The sequence below is a fragment of the Cetorhinus maximus genome, chromosome 25 (assembly GCF_964194155.1).
Source record: "Cetorhinus maximus chromosome 25, sCetMax3.hap1.1, whole genome shotgun sequence".
Lineage (NCBI taxonomy): Eukaryota > Metazoa > Chordata > Chondrichthyes > Lamniformes > Cetorhinidae > Cetorhinus > Cetorhinus maximus.
Window position 1 is genome coordinate 9,614,500 of NC_135903.1, and position 23,678 is coordinate 9,638,177.

General features: G+C 40.9%; 1 protein-coding gene across 1 annotated transcript in view; it reads right to left on the bottom strand.

Moving 5' to 3' along the window:
- Positions 1–23,678, bottom strand: part of arhgap23a (Rho GTPase activating protein 23a) — a 501,306-nt gene that overhangs the window by 421,330 nt on the left and 56,298 nt on the right. The gene's annotated exons all lie outside the window — the stretch shown is intronic.

Genomic DNA, 23,678 nt, shown 5'->3' on the forward strand with positions numbered 1-23,678 from the left:
CGTCATTTTATGCTTGGGCATGTCAGGCATGCGCCCTCATGCCAAGCACAATATTCTGCCCCAAGGGTTTCTTGAAGTATTGAAATGCTGAACAGATACAATTGAACTTCTATATCAAATCCTGAGAGAGAGGATAGAGATACAGTAAAGTCCTGCTGTTTGCAGGGGTCCACTTCCACGAATTCTCGAAGGGCAAAATCACGAATGGCAAACATGCGCGTGCACAAAGATAGCACATGTGCAGTGTGTGCTTTCTACATGGGAAAGGTGAGAAGTTTAACATTTCAAAGCATAGTTGAGCGAAGTTTAGGGGCAACAAACTGCGATCGGGTTTACAAACACGTTCGCGCAGGTAAACAAATTTGCAATAGATGGGGTCGTAAATGGCAGGAGTTGACTGTATTGCCAAATCTGCAACCATTTATATTGATTCAGGTAATGATCAATAAATAAGGAGTATCATTCAATAAAGAGCTACTAATAAAGCCACAAACTAGAGAAGTACAAGCTAGTTTACGAACTTCAACAGAATCCAAAGATTTAAACATAGCCTTTAATTCTCTCATATTTCATGTGCTCCACGACTACAATCTTTAAATACAAAAGTAAAGTCTAATATTGGTATAAATGTTTTGAAATCAAGTGCTATAAAGGGAATTCTGTGATGACACACAAGAGTGAGACGGCTGTAAAGGCAAAATTAAAGGTGAATATTACGTTTCAACAATTTACTTGTTCAATCTGTTTCGAATCATGCGATTCCAAAACTGCATAACCAGGTCATCTTGCTAATATTTGCTGACTTATTACTAACTTAAGTGCATAATATCCTGTTTTGAGCATCAGTGAGCGCTGTGACATAGGTTTGATTTCCTCTTTCTGAAGAATTCCCAACTGTAGCCATTTGGGGGTCCAAGCAAACAGGTACAAGTATTTATGCACAGAAAGATAAAACAGGATGACATAGACGGAACAAGTGAGCATGCATCCTTCATACGCAAATTATGGTAGTTTGACGTGGTAGATGATGTGTGCCAGGCGGACCAAATCCATGAGGGAAACTTGGTCATGCTATCACAACGGTTTTGCAATTTGTATTTATTACAGGAGATGTGTGCACTGAACTCAGAAGTAGTCAGTCCATCAAGACCTTTAGGGATTTTAAAAATTAAACTAAAATATTTATTAACAAAAGAAAAGATTTCAAGCACATACACGAGACTACAATTACTTAATACTATAATGACTCCTAAAATTCCCAAATAACCTGACCTCCAGTTACACCCCCTTTAAGGCAACAGTTCAAAACAGGTTTTAGATTTAAAACAAGACCAGAAAGTGACACAATACCATTTGACAGCAGAATTACAAATGGCTTTTCCTCAACTTCAGTTTTGTTACATAGACTCAGGCACACATGGCTGGAAGGTTCCTTAAGGTTATTTCGCACACTCCTGTTAGATCTTACAAGGCCTTCTGACACATATATAAAGGAGAATAAAAGGCTATGTTTGTTTTTAACATGTAAATTCTATTGTTCCATATGTCTTGAAACTATCTTCCTCATAATAAAAATATTTTCATGTTGCCAATATTGTCAGTAACCTTTGGGGAAAATAAACACACTCTTTAGCCCTGCTTATCTAGCTAGCTGTAAACGGACTAAGATCCCTTTGAAATCCAAATAATCCCTTCATTTATCTGAAAATGCAAATTCCCTTCACACCTTACATGCTAAGCCAGCATCCATGTTTACTCATTAGCATGTCAAGCACCTAGCTTCTTTTGATGATTTCAAACTTGCTGTCTACATTACTCCAAATCACATAGACAGACCCAGCTGTACTTACTCCCATAAGCCTACTTCACAATAAATCAGAAAAATATTATGGAAATTATTATACTTTCTTCACAAGTTGGCTACATATAACCTTTCATAACTTGTTGGGGGAAACCACATTTTCAAATAACATCCTCAATTTTTGGCATCTTACCTTCAAAAGTACATCCATGCATGAAAGATTTACAGTACAGAACATGGATGACTTTGTTGATTTACAACCAAGTTATAGACAGGCGGAGCAGGAGCAAGGTGGGAGAAACCATTCTCCATAAATTGCAACACCATCAGAATGGAACTACCTGCATCCTTAATCATTCAAAGCCACACAGTTCCACCTCCCCACTTCTTGCTTCTTGTAACTCCTCCAAATCAATTTCAAAATCCTCTCTCTACTTTGTGCCTCAACAGCCTTGCTCTACCCCACCTCAGTAACATCCTTCAGGGTCCCTTTTCTTCTGGCACTAGTCCATTTGTTCCGCTTCGTCATCATTAATCCATCATTCAGATACACTCTCGGCCACCATGCCCACCTCAGGAGCTATCACCTATAAATTCCTTCATCACTTCCCCTTCCACTTTCCTTGGCCTTCTCAAAAGATTTTCTTTCATTGTTTACTATAGCCCTCCCAATTGCCGGCGGGAGATTGAGGAACAGTTATGTCGGCAGATTTTGGAAAGATGCAAGAGCAATAGGGTTGTTGTGGTCGGTGATTTTAACTTTCCCTATATTGACTGGGAATTACTTAGTGCTAGGGGTTTGGATGGTGCAGAATTTGTAAGGTGCATCCAGGAGGGCTTCCTGAGACAATGTAGATAGTCCAACTAGGGAAAGGGCAATACTTGACCTGGTATTAGGGAATGAACCCGGCCAGGTGGTCGAAGTTTCAGTAGGAGAGCATTTCGGGAAAAGTGACCATAATTCAGTAAGTTTCAAGGTGCTGGTGGATAAGGAAAACAGGAGTCCTCGGGTTAAGGTGCTTAATTGGGGGAAGGCTAATTATAACAATCTAGGCAGGAACAGAGGAATCTAGACTGGAGGCGAATGTTTGAGGGCAAATCAACAACTGACATGTGGGGGGCTTTCAAACGTCAGTTGGTAAGAATTCAGGACCAGCATGTTCCTGCTAGGATGAAGGATAAGCATGGCAAGTTTCAGGAACCTTGGATAACGAAGGATATTGTGAGATTAGTCAAAAAGAAAAGGGAAGCATTCGTAAGGGCTAGAAGGCTGGGAACAGATGAAGCCTGTGGAGAATACAAAGAAAGTAGGAAGAAACTTAAGCAAGGAGTCAAGGAGGGCTAAAAGGGGTCATGAAAAGTTACTGGCAACCAGGGTTAAGGAAAATCCCAAGGCCTTTTATACATATGTAAAGGGCAAGAGGGTAGCCAGGGAAAGGGTGGGCCCACTCAGGGACAGAGGTGGGAATCTGTGTGTGGAGCCAGAAGAAATGGGAGAGATACTGAATGAATACTTCTCATCAGTAGTCACCAAAGAGGACTTAGCGGTCGATTTGTCTAGGGAAGAGTGTGTAAATAGCCTAGATCATGTTGAGATCAAAAAAGAGGTTTTAGGCATCTTGAGGAATATTATGGTGGATAAGTCCCATGGGCCAGATGGGATCTACCCCAGAGTACTGAGGGAGGCAAGGGAGGAGATTGCTGGGGCCTCGACAGAAATCTTTGTATCCTCACTGGCTACGGGTGAGGTCCCAGAGGACTGAAGAATGGCCAATGTTGTTCCATTGTTTAAGAAGGGTAGCAGGGATAATCCAGGAAATTACGGCCGGTGAGCCTTACGTCAGTGGTAGGGAAATCATTGGAGAAGATTCTTCGTGACAGGATTTACTACCATTTGGAAGCAAATGGGCATATTAGTGAGAGGCAGCATGGTTTTGTGAAGGGGAGGTCGTGTCTCACTAACTTGATCGAGTTTTTCAAGGAAGTGACAAAGATGATCGACGATGGAAGGGCAGTGGATGTTATACACATGGATTTTAGTAAGGCCTTTGACAAGGTCCCTCATGGCAGATTGGTACAGAAGGTAAAGTCGCACGGGATCAGAGGTGAGCTGGCAGGATGGATACAGAATTGGCTTGGTCATAGAAGACAGAGGGTAGCAGTGGAAGGGTGCTTTTCTGAATGGAGAGTTGTGACTAGTGGAGTTCTGCAGGGATCAGTGCTGAGGCCTTTGCTGTTTGTGGTATACATAAATGATTTGGAGGAAAACGTAACTGGGCTTATAAGTAAGTTTGCAGATGACACCAAGGTTGGAGGAGTTGCAGATAGTGAAGAGGATTGTCAAAGGATACAACGGGATATAGATCGATTGGAGACTTGGGCGGAGAAATGGCAGATGGAGTTTAATCCGGACAAATGCGAGGTAATGCATTTTGGAAGGTCTAATACAGGCAGGAATTACACAGTAAATGGCAGAACCCTTAAGTGCATCGACGGGCAGAGGGATCTGGGTGTACAAGTCCACAGGTCACTGAAAGTGGCAACGCAGGTGGATAAGGTAGTCAGTAAGGCATATGGCATGCTTGCCTTCATTGGCAGGGGTATTGAGTATAAAAGCTGGGAAGTCATGCTGCAGCTGTATAGAACCTTGGTTAGGCCACACTTGGAATATTGCGTGCAATTCTGGTCACCACATTACCAGAAGGATATGGAGGTGTTGGAGAGGGTGCAGAGGAGGTTTACCAGGATGCTGCCTGGTCTGGAGGTTATTAACCATGAGGAATGGTTGGAGAAACTCGGATTGTTCTCACTAGAGCAACAGAGATTGAGGGGCAACTTGATAGAAGTTTACAAAATTATGAATGGCATGGACAGATAGTCAGAAGCTTTTTCCCAGGGTGGAAGAGTCAATTACTAGGGGACATAGATTTAAGGTGAGAGGAGAAAACTATAAAGGTGACGTGCGGGGCAAGTTTTTTACGCAGAGGGTAATAAGTGTCTGGAATTCGCTGCCAGAGGAGGTGGTGGAAGCAGGTACGATAGTGGTGTTTAAGAGGCAGCTTGACTTATACATGAATAGGATGGGAATAGAGGGATACAGACCCCGGAAGGGCAAAATGTTTTAGTTGACGGGCAATATGATCGGCGCAGGCTTGGAGGGCTGAAGGGCCTGTTCCTGTGCTGTACTTTTCTTTGTTTGTTTCAAACACTTTAAAACGTTACACCTAGTTCAATAAGTTGCAATTGGGTTTTCAAGTGGCATTGTGATTAATATCATTTGATGAACAACAGAACTGGCCCTGAAAAGTAATTTTATATTCAAGGAGTTCAGTTAAAATGATTAATAAGTACATTTTTAATGATTTTTTAAAATAACTTTGCTTCAAAAAGTTTCAGAATATTTTAGCTTATACTTTCACCCTGTGTTTCCCAATCTTTAAATTATTCGATATAAAAATTTTTACAAGTGCTTTTATTTTACTGCTTTTTGTCTCCTATTTACGTATCTGTGAAAATTCTTTAATTTGATTAGCTGCTTGGACAGGCCGATTACATCACTGCTGTTCCACAGTGAATGCTCAGTATGCAACACTGCAATTAGTTACAAAACCACTGTAAGGCACAAGAGCTAAATTCGCACCAGAGAGAGATCACTAGATCTTTCAGTGAGATTTACTTCATGCTCAGCAGTGAGCTTCCTTCCTTCGCCACTGACCAAGCCATAAGTGCATCACTGTCTATTTGTAGGCAGGATTGCACAGCTCAACGCATTATCTGCACCCTTGTAGATGCCATCTGAAAATCTTAATGTAAACATGCAAACAACACAAATATCCACAATACCCAAACAGTTTAAAACATAAGCAAGAAACTCCAAATCTTCACATAATCAGATATGGTTCAGAAACAAGATCAGAGTTTAGCAACAGATCATCTGCCCTCTGGGCTAGTATCAGAAGACAAAGGAGATAAAAACAACAGAGCTTTGTTAAACAAATTTAAAGGCTACAGTAGATGGTCAGATTATAATTGGTGATTAAAAGCTCAACCAAGAACCCTTATGTATCAACAATGTTTCCAGTAAATGCTGCAAGGAATATACAAGGTCAGGGAGGGCCCCAATTAGTACTGAGCTATGCCGTGGCTACAATTCAGCTATGAAGACAACAGCTGCTACTCATTTTTGGTTGTGCATTCATCCCATTTTGGTAACTTCAGGATTTATTTAATACCCACAAAAGAATCAAGTAGGAATAGCCCCAAACTTATTTGTAGTGTTGTATGCAAAATAATTAAATGTCTCCAGCATTTTAAATTCCCTCTGATTAGAGAAAACGGCTCCTGAAAGAACTGCAAGACAACCACCTGACTGATTTAAAAACCACATATATGGAAAAGGTAAATATCCAAATTCAACATTGGCCAGGATTTTACGGCCCCTCCCGCCCGGCAGGATATTACGGTCCCGCCGAACTGAATGGAGATTTAAATCGCCAGATATGCCGGGGTGGGGAGGGGACACTGCGGCGGCACCGTAAAATTTTTTTTAAATTATTCACATCAGGAGAGAGGCATTAGTACTAAGTAAGGAGAGAAAGTTTTGGACTGTAGGGACAAATGAGCAGAAATTCAGTTCAAGGGTTTTGGATAAGTTCCTTTGTGCAATGTGGCTTGCATTGTCATGTGACCTCTGATGCCATCCTTGGTGTATAAAGGTTTGAAAGCTGAGGAGGCCATTTCATCCACCACTTGGAACATGAGATAAAATTTTTAGCTCAGCGGGCCGGTGTGCGCCTGACCCGACCGAGCATAAAATGACACACAATGACATCAGGCGTGCATCTCGACATCATCGCGCACTTGCGCGATATTTCAGTTGGCGGGCGCACGCCAGAGTCGGCAGCACGTCCGCTGACAATTAAAAGGCCTATCAAGGCCATTAAAAAGTTTATTAAAAGAACCTTTTCACTGCCCGTCTAACCTTACAATTGGCGGGCAGGCAAAAAGTCCAAGCGGCCTTTGCACTTTTTTGGAAACCTCATCCACAAGCGGGGTGAGGTTTCCAAAAGCAAATAAAAATGAAATAAAAACTTTATTTTTGCATTAATAACATGTCCCTGTTCATGTGACATGAGAGGACATGTTTTATAAGATTTATAAAATCTTTAATATTTCTTTTGAAATCAATTCATCTCCGAAGCAGCTCTGTGCCTCGGAGATTTGCAAATGGCGCTTGTGCGCATGCGTGAAGGTCGCCCTCGCCCCACTCGTACTCCTTCCCCCACCCACACAGGCAGCCCTGAGCACTGCCGCTCGGGTGGGCTAATTGTGAAATTGCCTTCCGGCCCCAGTCGCAGGCAGTGGTTGGCTTCCTGACTGCCCCCGCTGAGCCGGCCCGACATGGGTGAAATTCTGCCCATGGTGTTAGGAGAGTGCAGCTAAAACTAAGTGGATTTTGATAGCTGTAAGAGTCCACTGCTGTAAGGAACAGCAGAGAATAATTACAACTTCAATCTGCAACTTTGTACAGGATGTTGACTCCTGGGTGTGAGTTAGTGTAACTTTGAATAACCCAGTAACTGCTCCTACGGAGGTGAAGGCAGATTTGAAAATAAATTGGAAACTCTTCCAGTCTTAGTGGCAAAACTATGAAATTGCCACAGAGTTAAACAAGAAACCTGAACAAATAAACTGCTAGGGAAATAGAGTGATATAAGCTTTATTGAACCCTACACCTTGCTGAGAAGCAGAAAAGCCAGTCTTGTGAAATTTTGCAGGCCTTAAGGACACACTTTGGAGTCCTCTACTAATGTTATTCATGATTGTTACACATTCAACACTAGATTTCAGGAACAGGGCGAAAACATTTGATCAGTATTGTCATGCAGCTATTAACGTATTAAATATTATTGGAAAATATTTTTATTTTAAAATAGAGGTTTAGTCTGTGGGTGTGTCTTAATTGCATTAAAGCCAGCTAGTCTGGTTGCTTTGGTGTGTACTAGTTTTGAGATGTAAACAGAGAGATAGGGTGCATTTGCATTTTTTTGAACAGAGCACTCAAGAATTGAGGTGAATCCTAGCACCTAGCGAGCAGAGATGAAGCAATATTGCTAATAAAAGTTGATACTATGAAAGGGGTTTTATTGTTAGAAGTGGCTGGTGATACAATGAGAATTTACATTCAATGAGCTGTGCTAGTGTGCGCATGTAGAGCAGAGGCAATGTGAGATCAAAAGCAGCTGTAAGCCTCCAACTGTCTCCACAGAAACCAAAGTGAAAAGAACCTCATTTTGAATTCGTACGGTGAAAATGCTTTGCCTGGTGTCTAGTTAAGTCTATGGGTTGCTGTTGCCTTAATGGAGATTAGTTTGAGAATTTGTTAAAAGTTATGATAGTAGTGCTTTGTAGCCATGTATTTGTGTTTAACATGTTGTAACTTAATAAAATGTTTCATCTAGTTTAAAATAAAACCCCTCGGGAACTGGTGGTCTGATTCCTGAATTCAGAGTTGCATCTGAAACATACTAAAAATATAGGTTATGACAGTTGTTTAAAGCTTCCCTCTGGGATTTTTAAATAACTCTACTTTACCAACTGCATCAGTCATAACAATTGGGGGCTCGTCCGGGATAATTTATTTCTAATTCCTTGATTGCTTTAGAATTGGTGAATCTTAAGCTTACGAGTACGAGAGACACGTTGAATTCAGGAGTTGGTGAGGTATTTTAGAAGTGGTGAGACTGCAAGATGGTACTGGCAATTGTTAAGGCTTATCTGGGGGTGTAAGAGATAACTTTGACTGGGCTGGAGAAAATAACCAAAAGTAAGCCAAAAGAGTTGACAGGTAAGTTAAAATTGGGGTTACCTGGGGGTCCTAGGAAATCAGATTTAGTTAAAAGTGTAGCACAGCAGCTACAGTTGGAAGTGAAACCTGACACTAGTGAGTCACAGCTGGAGGTAGTGAGACTTCAGTTGCAAATGAAGAAGTTTGAATTAGAAGCAAGGGAATAGAGAGAGAAGAGAGAGAATCCAACTGAAAACGATGGCAGTTAAAAAAGAGATGCCAGTAGGTGAGGAAGGATTTATCTCTAGAGTAGAACCCAGTGGGGATATGTTTAAATTTGTACAAGCTCTTCCAAAGTTTGAGGAAACAGATATTGAAGTGTTCTTAATTTCATTTGAAAAGCTAGCTAAACAGATGAAATGGCCACAGGAAAACTGGACGTTATTATTACAGTCTAAGCTGTTAAATAGGGCACATGAGGTATATGCTTCGCTATCAGAAGAAATGTCAGTGAATGATGTGGTGAAAAACGCTATTTTGAGTGCATACGAGTTGGTTCCTGAAGCATACAGGCAAAAATTTAGGAATATGAGAAAGCAACCTGAGCAAACTTATACTGAGCTTGAACAAGTAAAACAAAGTAATTTTGACCGGTGGATACGGGGAGTTAAAAATAGAGACAACCTATGCAGCTCTTCGAGAAGTCATTCTTTTGGAAAAATGTAAAGATTCAATCCCTTCGGTAGTGAGAGCTCGTGTGGATAAACGGGGAGCCGGGGGGTGGGGGGCGGGGTGTGATTCTGTAAGACAAACAGCAGAGATAGCTGATGATTATGAGTTAGTTCATAGAGCTAAAAACTTTTTTGCGTAACCCTTTCAAATCGGAAAAGGATAAAACGTGGGAAGGTAAAAGGAAGGTAGGTAGTCAGGGAAGAGGAGTAGCTGGAAGTTCCCAGGAAGTTTTTTTCTCAGAATAAAAAGGAAGGTGCTGAAGGTAGAAGTAACATTTGAAAATTGAGGTGTTTTCATTGTAATAAAATGGGGCACACAAAGTCAGTGTGTTGGAGATTGCAGGAAAAATCTGTTGGAATTGTTGGAGTACAGAAAAGCTCTGGAAGTAAAAGTACTGTGGATTGCGGTTCAGGCACAGGAGAAGCTAGTGGTTTGTGTACAGGTTAAACAGGAAGAATCAGTGAAAGGTAAATAAGTGGGAATGTGTTCACAGTTTACTCAAGAGAATTCTAAGGAATAGCTTGCAGAAATGTTTAAAGATTTTGTATGTGGAGGGAAAGTCTTTCCATGTGTACAGGGTGGAGTAAGTAAAGATGTTAACATTTTAAGAGACAGCAGCTAGTCAATCCCTAATGTTGTGGGATAGTGATATTTGCTGTTCAAAAGGAATATTGCAGGAGAAGGTAATAATAAGTGGGGTCATGGAGATGCTAAATCTATTCCGTTGTGGAAGGTAAATTTAAAGAGCAAATGGAAGTCAGGTGAAGTTATAGTTGGAATGGTAGAAAATTTGCCCATTGCAGGGGTTCAATTTATTCTACGTAATGATATAGCTGGATTGCAAATGTGGGTGGTGCCTATGGTAGTTGAGCAGCCTGTAGAAATGTTTTCAACAGAGGTGTTACAGAAGGAACATCCTGGATCGTTTCCTGAAAGTGTTATAACGAGATCAAAGGCTCATTGGGAAGAACAAGATAAACGAGGAGGGCAGGCAGTTCAAAGGCAAGAAGGTGGTGTCAAAATCCAATTAGCTGGCAGAGTGTTTGATAACATTGTTCAGGAGGAAGGAATGCAGGACAGCTCAGTTGAAGTGTTTAACTCAAAGAGGTTAGTGAAGTTACAGAAAAATGTTTCGCAATTAAAACAGTTATATCAGAAAGCTTATCCAGAAACGGAAGCAAAATGTATTCCAGTATGTTATCATCTTCGGGAAGGTATTTTGATGAGAAAATGGAGGTTGGATCATGTCTCAGCAAATGAAAGCTGGAGGGAGGTGCATCAAATTGTTATCCCATTAGGGTATAGAAATGAGATTCTGAAAATTGCGCACGAAATTCCAATGGGGGGACATTTAGGAATTAGGAAAACATTGGAAAAGATAGAGGTTTTTTGTTTTGGCCAGGATTACATAGGGATGTAGTCAAATTCTGTAGAACCTGTTATACATGTCAAATAACAGGAAAACCACAAGCAGTGATTAAGCCGGTGCCTTTAATCCCAAAACCAGCATTTGAAGAACCTTTTACCAAGATCGTGATTGATTGAGTAGGACCGCTCCCTAAAAATGGAAATCAGTATTTATTGACAATAATAGATGTGTCTACTAGGTTTCCTGAAGCTATACCTTTAAGAAATATTACAACTAGGAAGATAGGGGAGGAGTTAATTAAATTTTTCACACGATATGGCTTACCTAAAAAAATACAATCAGCTCAGGGGTCAAATTTCATGTCACAGCTGTTTAAGGAAGTGATAAACAGTTTAGGGATAAAACAGTTTAATAGTTTATCATCCAGCGTCGCAAGGAGCTTTGGAAAGATGGCATCAAAATAAAAACTATGATAAGAGCATACTGTCATGATTATGCACAGGATTGGGATACAGGAATTACATTTTTTTATTTGCTATTAGAGACGCTCCTAATGAATCAACTGGTTTTAGCCCTTTTGAACTAGACCACTGAAATGGCTTGGTCAAAATTCAGAAACTACTCTCCTGAATTACGTATCAAATTTCAGGGAAAGATTGAACAGAGCATGTGAGCTGGCTAGGGAACATTTAAAGACATCACAGCAAGTGATGAAAGTGAAAGCAGATAAGAAGGCTAAAATTTAGAGTTTTCTTTCTGGAGAGAAAGTACTAGTTTTGTTACCAGTACTAGGCGATTCATTAAATGCAAGATTTAGTGGACCTTACAGGATTGAAAAGAAATTGAGTGAAGTAAATTACTTAATAAATACTCCAGATGGAAGAAAGAAGCAGAGGGTGTGTCATATAAATATGCTTAAAACGTAACTTGACAGGGAAGAGGAACAAAAAGAGGTATAAGTATTGGCGGATGATGAGAAAGAGGTAGAAGTGCAGGACTCAAACTGATTATTCTCTAATCAAATTGGATAATGAAGGGGTGCTTGAAAATTTAAATGAAATTTTGAGTTACCTTCCAAGCAAGCGTCAAAGTGATTTGGAAAAGCTATTGCAGTCACACAAACCTATTTGTAGAAATAAGTTGGGAAAGACATATTCAGCTATACATGATGTATGTATAGGAATATCATCTTCAATAAGGCAACAACCTTATAGATTAAATCCAGCAAAGTTATCACAAGTACAAAAAGAAATTGATTTCATGCTTCAAAATTATATCATTGAGTCTAGTTACAGCAACTAGAGTTCACCAATTGTACTGGTACCGAAACCAGATGGAGCACAAAGACTGTGTATGGACTATCGAAAGGTGAATGCAGTGACAAAAGCGGATTCATATCCTGTACCACCATTGGACGATAGCATTGAAAAAGTGAGACAATCGAAATTTATCACAAAGATTGACTTGCTAAAAGGATATTTGCAGGTACCGCTGTTGGAGAGAACAAAGGAGATATCAGCTTTTTTAACGCCAAGTGGACTATATCAGTTTAAAGTCATGCCATTTGGTATGAAGAATGCACCTGCGACATTTCAAAGACAGACAAAGTAATTGCAGGTCTTAGCAATTGTGCGGTTTATATTGATGATCTAATTGTTTTCAGTCAGATGTGGGAGGGGCATTTACAGCATCTGGAAGAATTATTTACTCAACTACAAGAAACTAACTTGGTGATGAACTTGGCTAAAAGTGTATTTGTAAAAGCGTAAGTTACGTATCTAGGCCATACCACTGGACATGGTAAGGTGGCTCCAAGAGATGCAAAAGTCAAGGCTAACGCGGATTTCCTACAACAAAACGAGAAGTTTTGAGATTTCTGGGCATGCCAAATTTTAACCAAGTGGTTGCTCCACTGAGTGAACTACTAAAAAAGAACAAGAAGTTTCAATGGACACTGGAGTATCAGAAGTTATTCGATAGTTTGAAAACTGTATTAATTACTATACCAGTTTTGGCAGTACCCAATTATGCCAAGGAATTCAAGTTGGCCGTTGATGCAAGCAATATAGGTATTGGGGCTGTACTGTTAGAGGAAGATGACACTGGAATTGAAAAACCGATAGGGTATTTTTCATGGAAGCTGAATGTACAACAGAGAAGATATTCAACAATCGACAAAGAGACTTTGAGTTTGGTGTTAGCATTGCAGCATTTTGAAATTTATGTTGCAAACAATTTACCAGAAACAATTGTTTATACAGACCACAATACTTTGTAGGTTTTGGACAAATTTTGTGACAAAAGTGCAAGGCTTTTCAGATGGAGTCTATTATTACAACCATTTAATCTACGCATTATACATATTGCTGGAAGAGAAAATCTGTTCGCAGATGCGTTATCAAGAGTTTGAAGCTTGAAGGAAAATGGGACTTTTTTTAACGCCTGGACACTGAACTGGAGTGATTTCTGTTGATACCATGGATTTGTGAGTATATGCTGTTATGATAATGCATGCATCTGGTAATGTAATAGTGTAGTAAGTGTAGGAGATAGTGTGAGATGGGTTATTAAAATGAAGCCGTCTTCTAGAATTATGACGGTTCATTTTTCTATAGGGAGGGGGATGTCATGAAGCTATTAATGTATATAATATTATTGAAAAATATTTTTATTTTAAAATAGAGGTTTAGTCTGTGGGTGTGTCTTAATTGCATTAAAGCCAGCTAGTCTGGGTGCTTTGATGTGTACTAGTTTTGAGATGTAAACAGAGGGTAGAGTGCATTTGCATTTTTTGAATAGAGTATTCAAAAATTGAGGTGAATCCTGGCACCTAGCGAGCAGAGATGAATCAATATGCTTATATTGCTAATAAAAGTTGATACTATGAAAGGGGTTTTATTGTTAGAAGTGGCTGGTGATACAATGAGAATTTACATTCAATGGGCTGTGCTAGTATAACAAGGCAACCATTGTGTGTGCGCATGTAGAGCAGAGGCAATGCGAGATCAAAAGTAGCTGTAAGCCTCCAACTGTCTCCACAGGAACCAAAGTGAAAAGAACATCATTTTGAATTTGTACGGTGAAAATTCTTTGCCTGGGGTCTGGTTACGTCTATGGGTTGCTGTTGCCTTAATGGAGATTAGTTTGGGAATTTGTTAAAAGTTATGATAGTAGTATTTTGTAGGCATGTATCCGTGTTTAATGTGTTGTAACTTAATAAAATGTTTCATCTAGTTTACTATAAAACCTCTCAAGAATTGGTGATCTGATTCCTGAATTTAGAGTTGCGTCTCAAACATACCACTTAAACATATAGGTTATGACAGTTGTTTAAAGCTTCCCTCTGCGATTTTTAAATAACTCTGCTTTACCAACTGCATCAGTCATAACAATATATGACAGCATTGAGATGCCTAGCTGATTCTTAAGAGTTTGAGCAATGGAAGGGTGATCTGATCAGAAACAGGAGTGTCTTAGGAACAAGAGATCCTGTGGTGAGGGCACGTCTGCTGAGAGAAGAGAAACTTACCCTCAATAAAGCCATTGACATTTGCAGAAGCTCTGAAGTGGTCAATCATCCTCTGCTGAGTATTGATAGGAGAACTGATGAGGCTTAGCTATACGGAGAGGCGGTTCAAGCCTTCCAAGCACAAGCCAATGGAGAGAAGGAAGAACAATTTGCAGAAGGGCCAGCAGAAAGCTCAAGGCCAGAGTACTGGATGTAAATATTAGAGGACACCGCACAAAAGAAAAGGAAGCATGACCAGCATGGGGAAAGCAGTGCTCTAACTGCAAGAAGCTGCATCATAATGCACACAAATGTTTTGCTGGAAAGAAGAAAAGCAAGCCTATAAAGATGGTTCCTGGAGAGATGTCAGACCATGATTCTGACGAATCACTCTACACCCTAGAACAGGTTGACATCATCAAGTCTCAAGGCAAAAAACGGTTTGTGACCACTGGATTGATGACTGCAGAAGGAAAACATCAAGTTGATATCAAGTGTAAGATAGACACTGGTGCTACATGCAATGTAACGAACTTCGCAGACCTGTGTGAAGTTGCTCAAGATGGTGACCCAAAAGTGAAGCTGTCAAAGGTAAAGTTGAGGCTACATGATGGAATAATGCTCACCACAAGAGGGCAAATTAAGCCGAGAGCCCAATGCAGTGGAAAGAAAGATTTGCAGTTCCAAATAGTAGACACTAAGCAAAATCCACTCCGCTCAGCATAAACAAGTCAAAGGCTTGGACTGGTAACCCTTAGTGCAGCAGCAGGAGTTTGCTGCGTTTCACATGGCATAAAGCCATTGACTGCTGAACTAATCCTTAAAAAATTACAAAGATGTCTTCACAGGTCTTCGATAGCTTCCTGGTCAATATCATCTTGAAGAGGAGGAGAGCGAGAGACCAACTCAGCATCTTCCAAAAAGAGTATCAGCTGCCCTGAAGTCCAGCCTGAAAAACAAGATAGGGGAACTTAAAAAGATGGGAGTAACCAAGAAAGTGACATCTCGAACATATGAAGTTATGAATAAGGAGGTGTAGGCCACTCGGCCCCTCGAGCCTGCTCCACCAATCAATAAGATAATGGCTGGTCAGATTGTAACCTCAACTCCAAATTCCTGCCTACCCCTAATAACCTTCAATCCCCTTGCTTATCAAGAATCTATCTAGCTCTGCCTTAAAAATATTCAAAGACTCTGCTTCCACCACCTTTTGACAAAGAGAGTTCCAAAGACTCACGACCGTCAGAAAACATTTCTCCATTTCTCTTTAAACGGGTGGCCCCCTTACTTTCAAATAGCGACCCTTAAGTTCTAGATTCTCCCACAAGAGAAAACATCCTTTCCACATCCACCCTATCAAGACCCCTCAGGATCTTATATTTTTCAATCAAGTCGCCTCTTACCTTGCTAAATTCCAGCGGTTACAAGCCTAGCCTGTCCAACCTTTCCTCATAAGATAGCCCTCTCATTGCAGGTATTAGTCTAGTAAACTTTCTCTGAACTGCTTCCAACGCATTTACATCCTTCCTTAAATAAGGAGACCAAAACTGTACGCAGTATTCCAGATGTGGTCCCATCAATGCCCTGTATAATTGAAGCATAACCTCTCTATTTTTGTATTCAATTCCCCTGGCAGTAAAAGACAACATTCTATTAACCTACCTAATTACTTGCTGTACCTGAATACTAACCTTTTGCGATTCATGCACAATGACACCCAGATCCCTCTACATTTCAGAGCTCTGCAATCTCTCACCATTTAGATAATATTTGCTTCTTTTTTATTCTTCTTGCCAAAATGGACAATTTCACATTTTCCCATCATTATACTCCATTTGCCAGACCTTTGCCCACTCACTCAACCTATCTATATCCCTTTGTAGCCTCTTTACATCCTCTTCACAACTTACTTTCCTACCTATCTTTGTATTGTCAGCAAATTTAGCAACCAAGATCCCTTCATCCAAATCATTTATATAAATTGTAAAAAGTTGAAGCCCCAGCACAGAACCTTTGGCACACCACTCATTACATCTTGCCAAACAGAAAGTGACTTATTTATGCCTACCCTCTGTTTCCAGTTAGCTAGCCAATCTTCTACCCATGCCAATATGTTACCCCCTATATCATGAGCTTTTAGTTTCCACAATAACCTTTGATGTGACATCTTATCAAATGCCTTCTGGAAATCTAAGTACAGTACATCCACCGGTTCCCCTTTATCCACTTCTTCAAAGAACTCCAAGAAGTTGGTTAAACATGGTTTCCCACTCAAAACCATGTTGACTCTGCCAGATTACGTTGATTTCCACCCCCCCCCCCCCACAAATGCCCTGCTATACTGTCTTTAATAGTAGCTTCTAACATTTTCCCTATGACAACTGTTAAGCTAATTGGCCTGTAATTCCCTGCTTTCTATCTCCCTTTTTGAATTAAAGAGTTACATTCACTATTTTCCAATCTAGTGGAACCATTCCTCGAATCTAGGGAGTTTTGGAAAATTAAAACCAACACATCAACTATCTCACTAGCCACTTCTTTTAAGACCCTAGGATGAAGTGCATCAGGAATCAGGACCCAGGGACTTGTCAGCCCGCAGCTCCAACAATTTGCTTAGCACCATTTCCCTGGTGATTGTCATTTTCTTGAGTTCCTCGTCCTCCCTTACATTTCCTGATTTACAGCTATTTCTGGAGTGTTACCTGTATCCTCAATAGTGAAGACCAATGCAAAATACCTGTTCAACTCATCTGCCATCTCCTTATTTTCCATCATTAATTCCCTAATTCATTTTCTACAAGACGAACGCTCACTTTGTTCACTTTTTTAAAATATATTTCTAGCTAACTTTCCCTTGTACTCTTATTTTTCCCTCATTAATCTTTAAGTCATTCTCTGCTGCTTTTTGCATTCTGTCCAATCTTCTGTCCTGCCACCATCTTTGTACAATTACATGTTTTTTCTTTAATTTTGATACTATTTTTAAACTTTATTTAACCTCTGATGGCGTGTCCTTTCCATCGAATTTTTCTTTCTCGTTGGAATGTATCTATTCTGTGTATTCTGAAAAATCTACCACTGCATCTCTATTAATCTATCCCTTAACCTAATTTGCCAGTTCCCTTTAGCTAGCTCTGCTTTCATGCCCTCATAATTGCCTTTATTTAAATGTAAAATACTAGTCTTGGGCCCACTCTTCTCTCCCTCAAACAGAATGCAAATATTCAAACATGATCGCTGCTGCCTAAGGGCGCCTTCACGATGAAGTCATTAATTAATCCTATCTCATTGCACAATACCAGGTCTAGCATGGCCTCCTCTCTGGTTGGCTCCAGAACATGCTGTTCTAAGAAACTATGCTGAAAACATTCTATGAACTCCTCATTCTAGGCCACCTTTGCCCATCTGATTTCTCCAGTCTATATGTAGATTAAAATCCCCCATAATTATCACTGTACCTTTCTGACAAGCTCCCATTATTTCTTCCTTTACACTCCATCCCACTTTGTAGGTACTGTAGGGGGCCTGTACACCACTCCTACACATGACTTCTTGCCTTTCTCATTTCTACCCAAACTGCTTCTATATCCTGGTTTCCTGAACTTGGGTCATCCCTCTCTATTGTGCTAATACCATCATTAATTAATAAATCCACTCCTCCACCTTTTCCTAGCTTCCTATCCTTCCTAAATGTCACATACACTTCAATAGTTAGGTCCCAATCTGCTTTCAACTATTACATGCATTCTGATACAGAGCCTTTAGTTTTGTCCTTTTATTAGTTTTGTAGCCTCTAGACTTAGCTGCTGATTTACTGTTAGATTTTTACTTTCTATCCCCTCCTGTCACGGTTTATCATTTCCCATATTAGTACCCTTCTCTCTTGCCTCATCTCTACTCTTTAGTTTACCACATCTTGCCAAATTTGATCCCTTGTCCCCAATATTTAGTTTAAAATCTTCTCTACTTCCCTAGTTATGTGGCTCGCTAGAACACTGGTCCCAGCATGGATCAGGTGTAGACAGTCCCAACAATACATCCGCATTTTCACCAGTACTGGTGCCAGTGCCCCACAAACCAAACCCGCTTCTCCCACACCAGTCTTTCAGCCACACGTTCCTTTCTCTAATCTTATTTGACCATTGCCAATTTGCACATGGCTCAGGTAATAATCCAGAGATTATTACTTTTGAGGTTCTGCTTCTAAATTTGGTGCCTAGGTCCTCATAACAACTACGCAGAGCCTCTTTCGTTGTCCTGCCTATGTCATTGGTACCTACATGGACCACAACAACTGGATCCTCCCCCTTCCACTGCAAGTTCCTCTCCAGCCCTGAGTAGATGTCCTGAACCCTGGCAGCAGGCAGGCAACACAGCCTTCTGGAATCTCACTCTTTGCTGCAGAGAACAGTTTCAATCCCCATCACTATACTGTCCCCTACTAGCATTACCTTTCTTTTTGTTTCCCCTGCACTTGAATGGTTTCCTGTACCACAGTGCCATGACCTGTCAGTTCATCCACCTTGCAGCCCACACTCTCATCCAAACAACCTGAAAGAGACTCAAGACAATTGCAAAGGTTGCACTCCTGCCCTCTGGCTTCCCTTTCCTGCCTCACTCGCAGTCACACCCTCCTGTCCCCGGCCACTAACCAAATCAGAAAACCCTATCCTAAGGGACGTGTCTGTCTCCTGATACAAAGTGTCCAGATAACTTTCCCTCTCCCTGATGCATCGCAGTGTCTGCAGCTCAGCCTCCAGCTCAAATGACTCTGTACCAAAGCTCGAGCTGCAAACACTTATGGCAGACATGTTTGCCCTGGATCATAATGGCATCCAAGAGCTCCCACATGCTGCAACCGTGACACATCTCCTGTCCTGCCATCCTTAGTGTTTTAATTAACTACTTAATTATTTTATTCAATTAATTATTTTCCTTATTTATTTTATTAACCTTACCACCAGTTCGTATACTATTTTAAGACTTAGGAATAGAATAACTACTTACCAGATACTTACCAAACAGCTAGTTTCTTCTTCTAAGAATGAATTCCTACAGGGTGAAAAAGTTAGAAAAAACAAAGGAGCACCTGCTTCCCCTAACTCCCTCACTCACCCAACTCCCAGCAGTCTTGTTCAAAGTCACACTCCAGTGCTAAGTTTCACCGAGAGGCCTGTATTTATATATAGTGAAACCAAAGACTTAGCTCAGTTCCAGGTACAGAAAAAAAAGAGTTTAAGCTGGTTTCCTTAATTAACTTACTTTAACTGTTTTCCAGTGGACAGCTTGTATATCCCTGCTTAACCTTGGATGAAATTTAGAATTTAATCAGTAATTTTCAGTTAGATGTTAAACGTTAAATACAAACAAAATTAGATTTTTAGAAAGAGATGAAGATTCCTTCATTCACCCAAGTCCCAGCACTCTTGTTCAAAGTCGCACTCCAGTCCTCAAATTGGATTAGCAGCATTGTAGCATTGAAAAAACCTGGAAAGTTGAGAATGTGCATAGATCCAAAGGACCTCAATAAAGCTTCAAAGAGACCTCACTACCCCATACCAACCATTGGAGAAATTTTTGAAGCTTGCCAAGGCAAGGATCTTTACCATCCTAGATGCAAAGGATGGATACTGGCATGCGAAGATGGGTGAAAGCAACAGTTTTCTAACTATGTTCTGGATGCCATTTATGAGGTACAGACGGTTGCACATGCTGTTTGGCATTTCTACTGCTCCACAGGAGTATCAATACAGACAGCATGAAATAGTCAGTGGTCTTCCAGGAGTGGAAGCAATTGTGGACGATCTGCTAGTCTATGGATGTGGAGATATGATGGAAGGAGACATCACAGACCACGATCAATATCTAGCGAGATTGCTAGAAAGTGCTCGTCAGATGAACCCGAACTGAAAAAGGAAAAACTGTAACTAAAGACGGCTGAAGTCAAGTATATAGGTAATGTACCGACACCGAAAGGAGTTCGCTCTGATCCTGATAAGGTGAGAGCTGTAGCAGAAATGCAGAAAAAGACGAGAAGACGATGCAGCAATTTCCAGAATTTATAAACTATCCAGCAAAGTTCTTTCCCAATTTGTCATCAGAGTGTGAACTTCTCCGCAAGCTCACTGCAAAGGATGTTCAATGACACAGAGCATGAAGCAGCTTTCACTTGCATCAAACAACTAGTGACAACAATGCCAGTGCAGAGGTACTACCAAGTTAACAATGAGGACACCCTGGATTGTGATGCCAGTGGGACAGGACTTGGAGCAACCCTCATGCAGCAAAGACAACCAGTTGCATTTGCATCCCAAACGTTAACACAAACCGAATGATGATACACACAGATTGAGAAAGAGTTCCTGGCTATTGTCTTTGCTTGAGCATTTTAATCAGCACCTTTTTGGGAGAAACAAAGTGATAAGCCATTTCAAAGCATCTTTCTCAAAATATTTCTACCTGCTCCAAAGCATCTGCAAAGGATGTTACTTAGCTTGCAGAGTTTTCATTGGAAGGGAAGTGGATGTACATTGCTGACATGCTGTCAAGGGCTGCATTCCCTTTGAATTAAGTTCATGATGCTGGTACCAAGTGTGAAGTCTTCCACATTTGATAAGAAGCAATGGCACGACATGTTCTGGAAGTCATCAACCCAAAAATATTGGCCAGAATTTTCCAGCCCCCCAGCGGTGGGGCCAGCGGGCCACTGAAATAAAAATAGAAAATGCTGGAAAAAGCTCACAGGTCTGACAGCATCTGTGGAGAGAAAAACAGAGTTAGCATTTCAAGTCCATATGACTCTTCTTCAGGGGCATTGATATCTCCGTTCACATTGGCGGGACCGGAAGATCCCGCCAGCATGAAGGGCTGGAAAATTCCAGCCATTGAATCTGACAGGCAAGCGTCTTGATCAGATCAAGCAAACTGCACAACGAGGTGCAATTCTCCAAGTGCTACAGGAAGTAGTGATAAAAGGATGGCATGAAACCATCAAGAACACACCTGTTGCTATAAGAGAGCATTGGGCACACAGGAATGAAGTGATTCCCCAAGATGGCATCTGGTATAAAGAAACTAGAGTTATCATTCCTAAGGAGATGAGAAAAGAGATGCTGAAGCACATCTGTGGAAGTCATCAAGGAATCAAGTCTAGTCTGTGGAAAGCAAGAGAAGTGCTCTACTGGCCAAACATAAGCAATGACAGCAAGGATCTTATCAGCCACTGCAGTGCTTGTAATCAACATCAAGCTAAGCAAGCTAAACAGCCACTCATGACTCATGTCATCCCAGACAGAGCAAGGATGAAGTAGACCTCTTCACTCTTTTTGGAATTAATTATCAAACCACAGTCTATTTAGACTATGGGGAATAAAGACAAGCTGACGTTGATGACTACCAGTGAAATCATAGAATACCTGGATGCACACTTCAGTTGTTATGGCATTGCTGACATTGTGATGAGCGACAATGGCCCTCAGTTCATGAGTGAAGAATTCAATGTAAATCATTGGGTAAATCAGTATTTCATGTCATCTGCACACTATCACCAGTCAAATGGAAAGGCTGAGGCAGCTGTGAAAATTGCCAAAGGAATCGTCAAAAAATTGAGTAGATACAGCACAAGTGTGTATAAGGCAATCCTAGAATGAAGAAACACATCTACTGAAGGGAAGGAAAGCAGCCCAGTTCAGCGACTAATTTCACGCCACGCCCAAACTACTCTTCCATTAGCTAAGAAGCTACTGAAGCCAGAAGTAGTAACAGGAGTAAGTGACAAAATAAAAGTGGAACAACAAAGCCAAATTTCACTTTAAGCTGCCTATTCATTGCCAGAGCTAAGAATTGGACAGCTGGTCAAAGCGTAAACATTCAATGCTCTCAACAAAAGTCAGCCTACTTGTCAACTTGGGACCTGTGTAGAGAAGTTATCACCTTGATCATACACGGTGAAAATGAAGACCAGATGTATCATCGTAACTGCAGACAGATACATACAATTGAAGAATCTGCAGACAGATACATACAATTGAAGAATCTGCTCCTTCACACCTGACAGCTAATGAGGATTAAAAGCAAAATACTGCAGATGCTGGAAATCTGAAATAAAAACAGAAAATGCTGGAAAAGCTCAGGTCTGGCACCATCTGTGGAAAGAGAAACAGAGTTAACATTTCGAACCATTTGACTCTTCTTCAGAGCTACTTTTATTACAGCTGAGGAGGAAGATGGGAGTTCACCAACTGCAAAGGAACTGAATAACCATCAGTCCCAAGGGTCAACCGTTCCCCAATAAAGGCAACGGATCAGCAACAATTGCCACAGCCACATTCCCCAGAGAGGGAACATCATCCCAGGAATGAGCAGACATGAAATGAACAGCCAATTACAACCCAAACGCATATCATTAGGAGACCTGAATGCTTTAAAGTTTGTGTGTAACGCATGTGTAGGGACAGACAAAAGTGGATCAGACTAGAATGAGCAGTTTTCTGTACATGCATGATGATTTTCATTGCAAACCATATTAGATGCTTGAACTGCAACCGCAAATGATAGTGTATGCAGGTAGTTTTTGTTTCTTTTTATGAAAGGGGGACGTTTGGAGAAGTGCCTTTGTGCAATGAGGCCTGCCATAGTCATGTGACCTCTGATAGCATACTTAGTATATAAAGGCTGGAGAGCAGAGGCCATTTCATCCACCATTTGAAACAAGGAGTCTTTGTCAGTTTATACGAACAGGTGGTGTTCACAGATATCCAAAAATCAGTGTGATGGAAGCAGAACTTAGCCATACCTCAAACAGGGCAACTTCTACATGACGAGAAGATTTCCTGTGGCCCTTGCTCACAGTGAGTCAGAGGTTTTATTATGAGACCAGAACAGCAATCCCAAACAGTATTACCAGGGATGCTGCATTATCAACATTAAGCGTAAGACTGTGACCTACAAGCATGGAGATGTGGATTTAGCAGATTTTGGCAATACTGGAATGAGGACTCAGGGCTGCAAGGTTTCTGAAATTTTGGAAAGGGAAGTCTGGGAGCAATAGAGCAGCTCCACTGGAAGGAAAGCTTGAGAGCTTTGACATGGAGAGGGGGCTCTCAGGTTAAGGGGAGTGGGAATGTAGTCTAGAGTTTTCAGTGCCCAGAGAGGAAGAAAATCTAGAATCTAAATCAGACTCATGAGTGGGTTTCAGTACTGGCAGAGTCAGAGTCTGGGAATTTGAGGTCGTTGGGACAAAACATATGGGGGCTAGTGCCAAAATTAATAGAGCAGTCTCACAGGCTAGTCCACCAACGGCCTGACATAGTCATCCTCACAGAATCAGACCTTACAGGCAATGTCCCAGACACCACCATCACTATCCCTCAGTATGTCCTGTCCCACCGGTAGGACAAACCCAGCAGAGGTGGCAGCACAGTGATATACAGACAGGAGGGAGTTGCCCTGGGAGTCCAACATCGACTCCAAGCCCCATGAA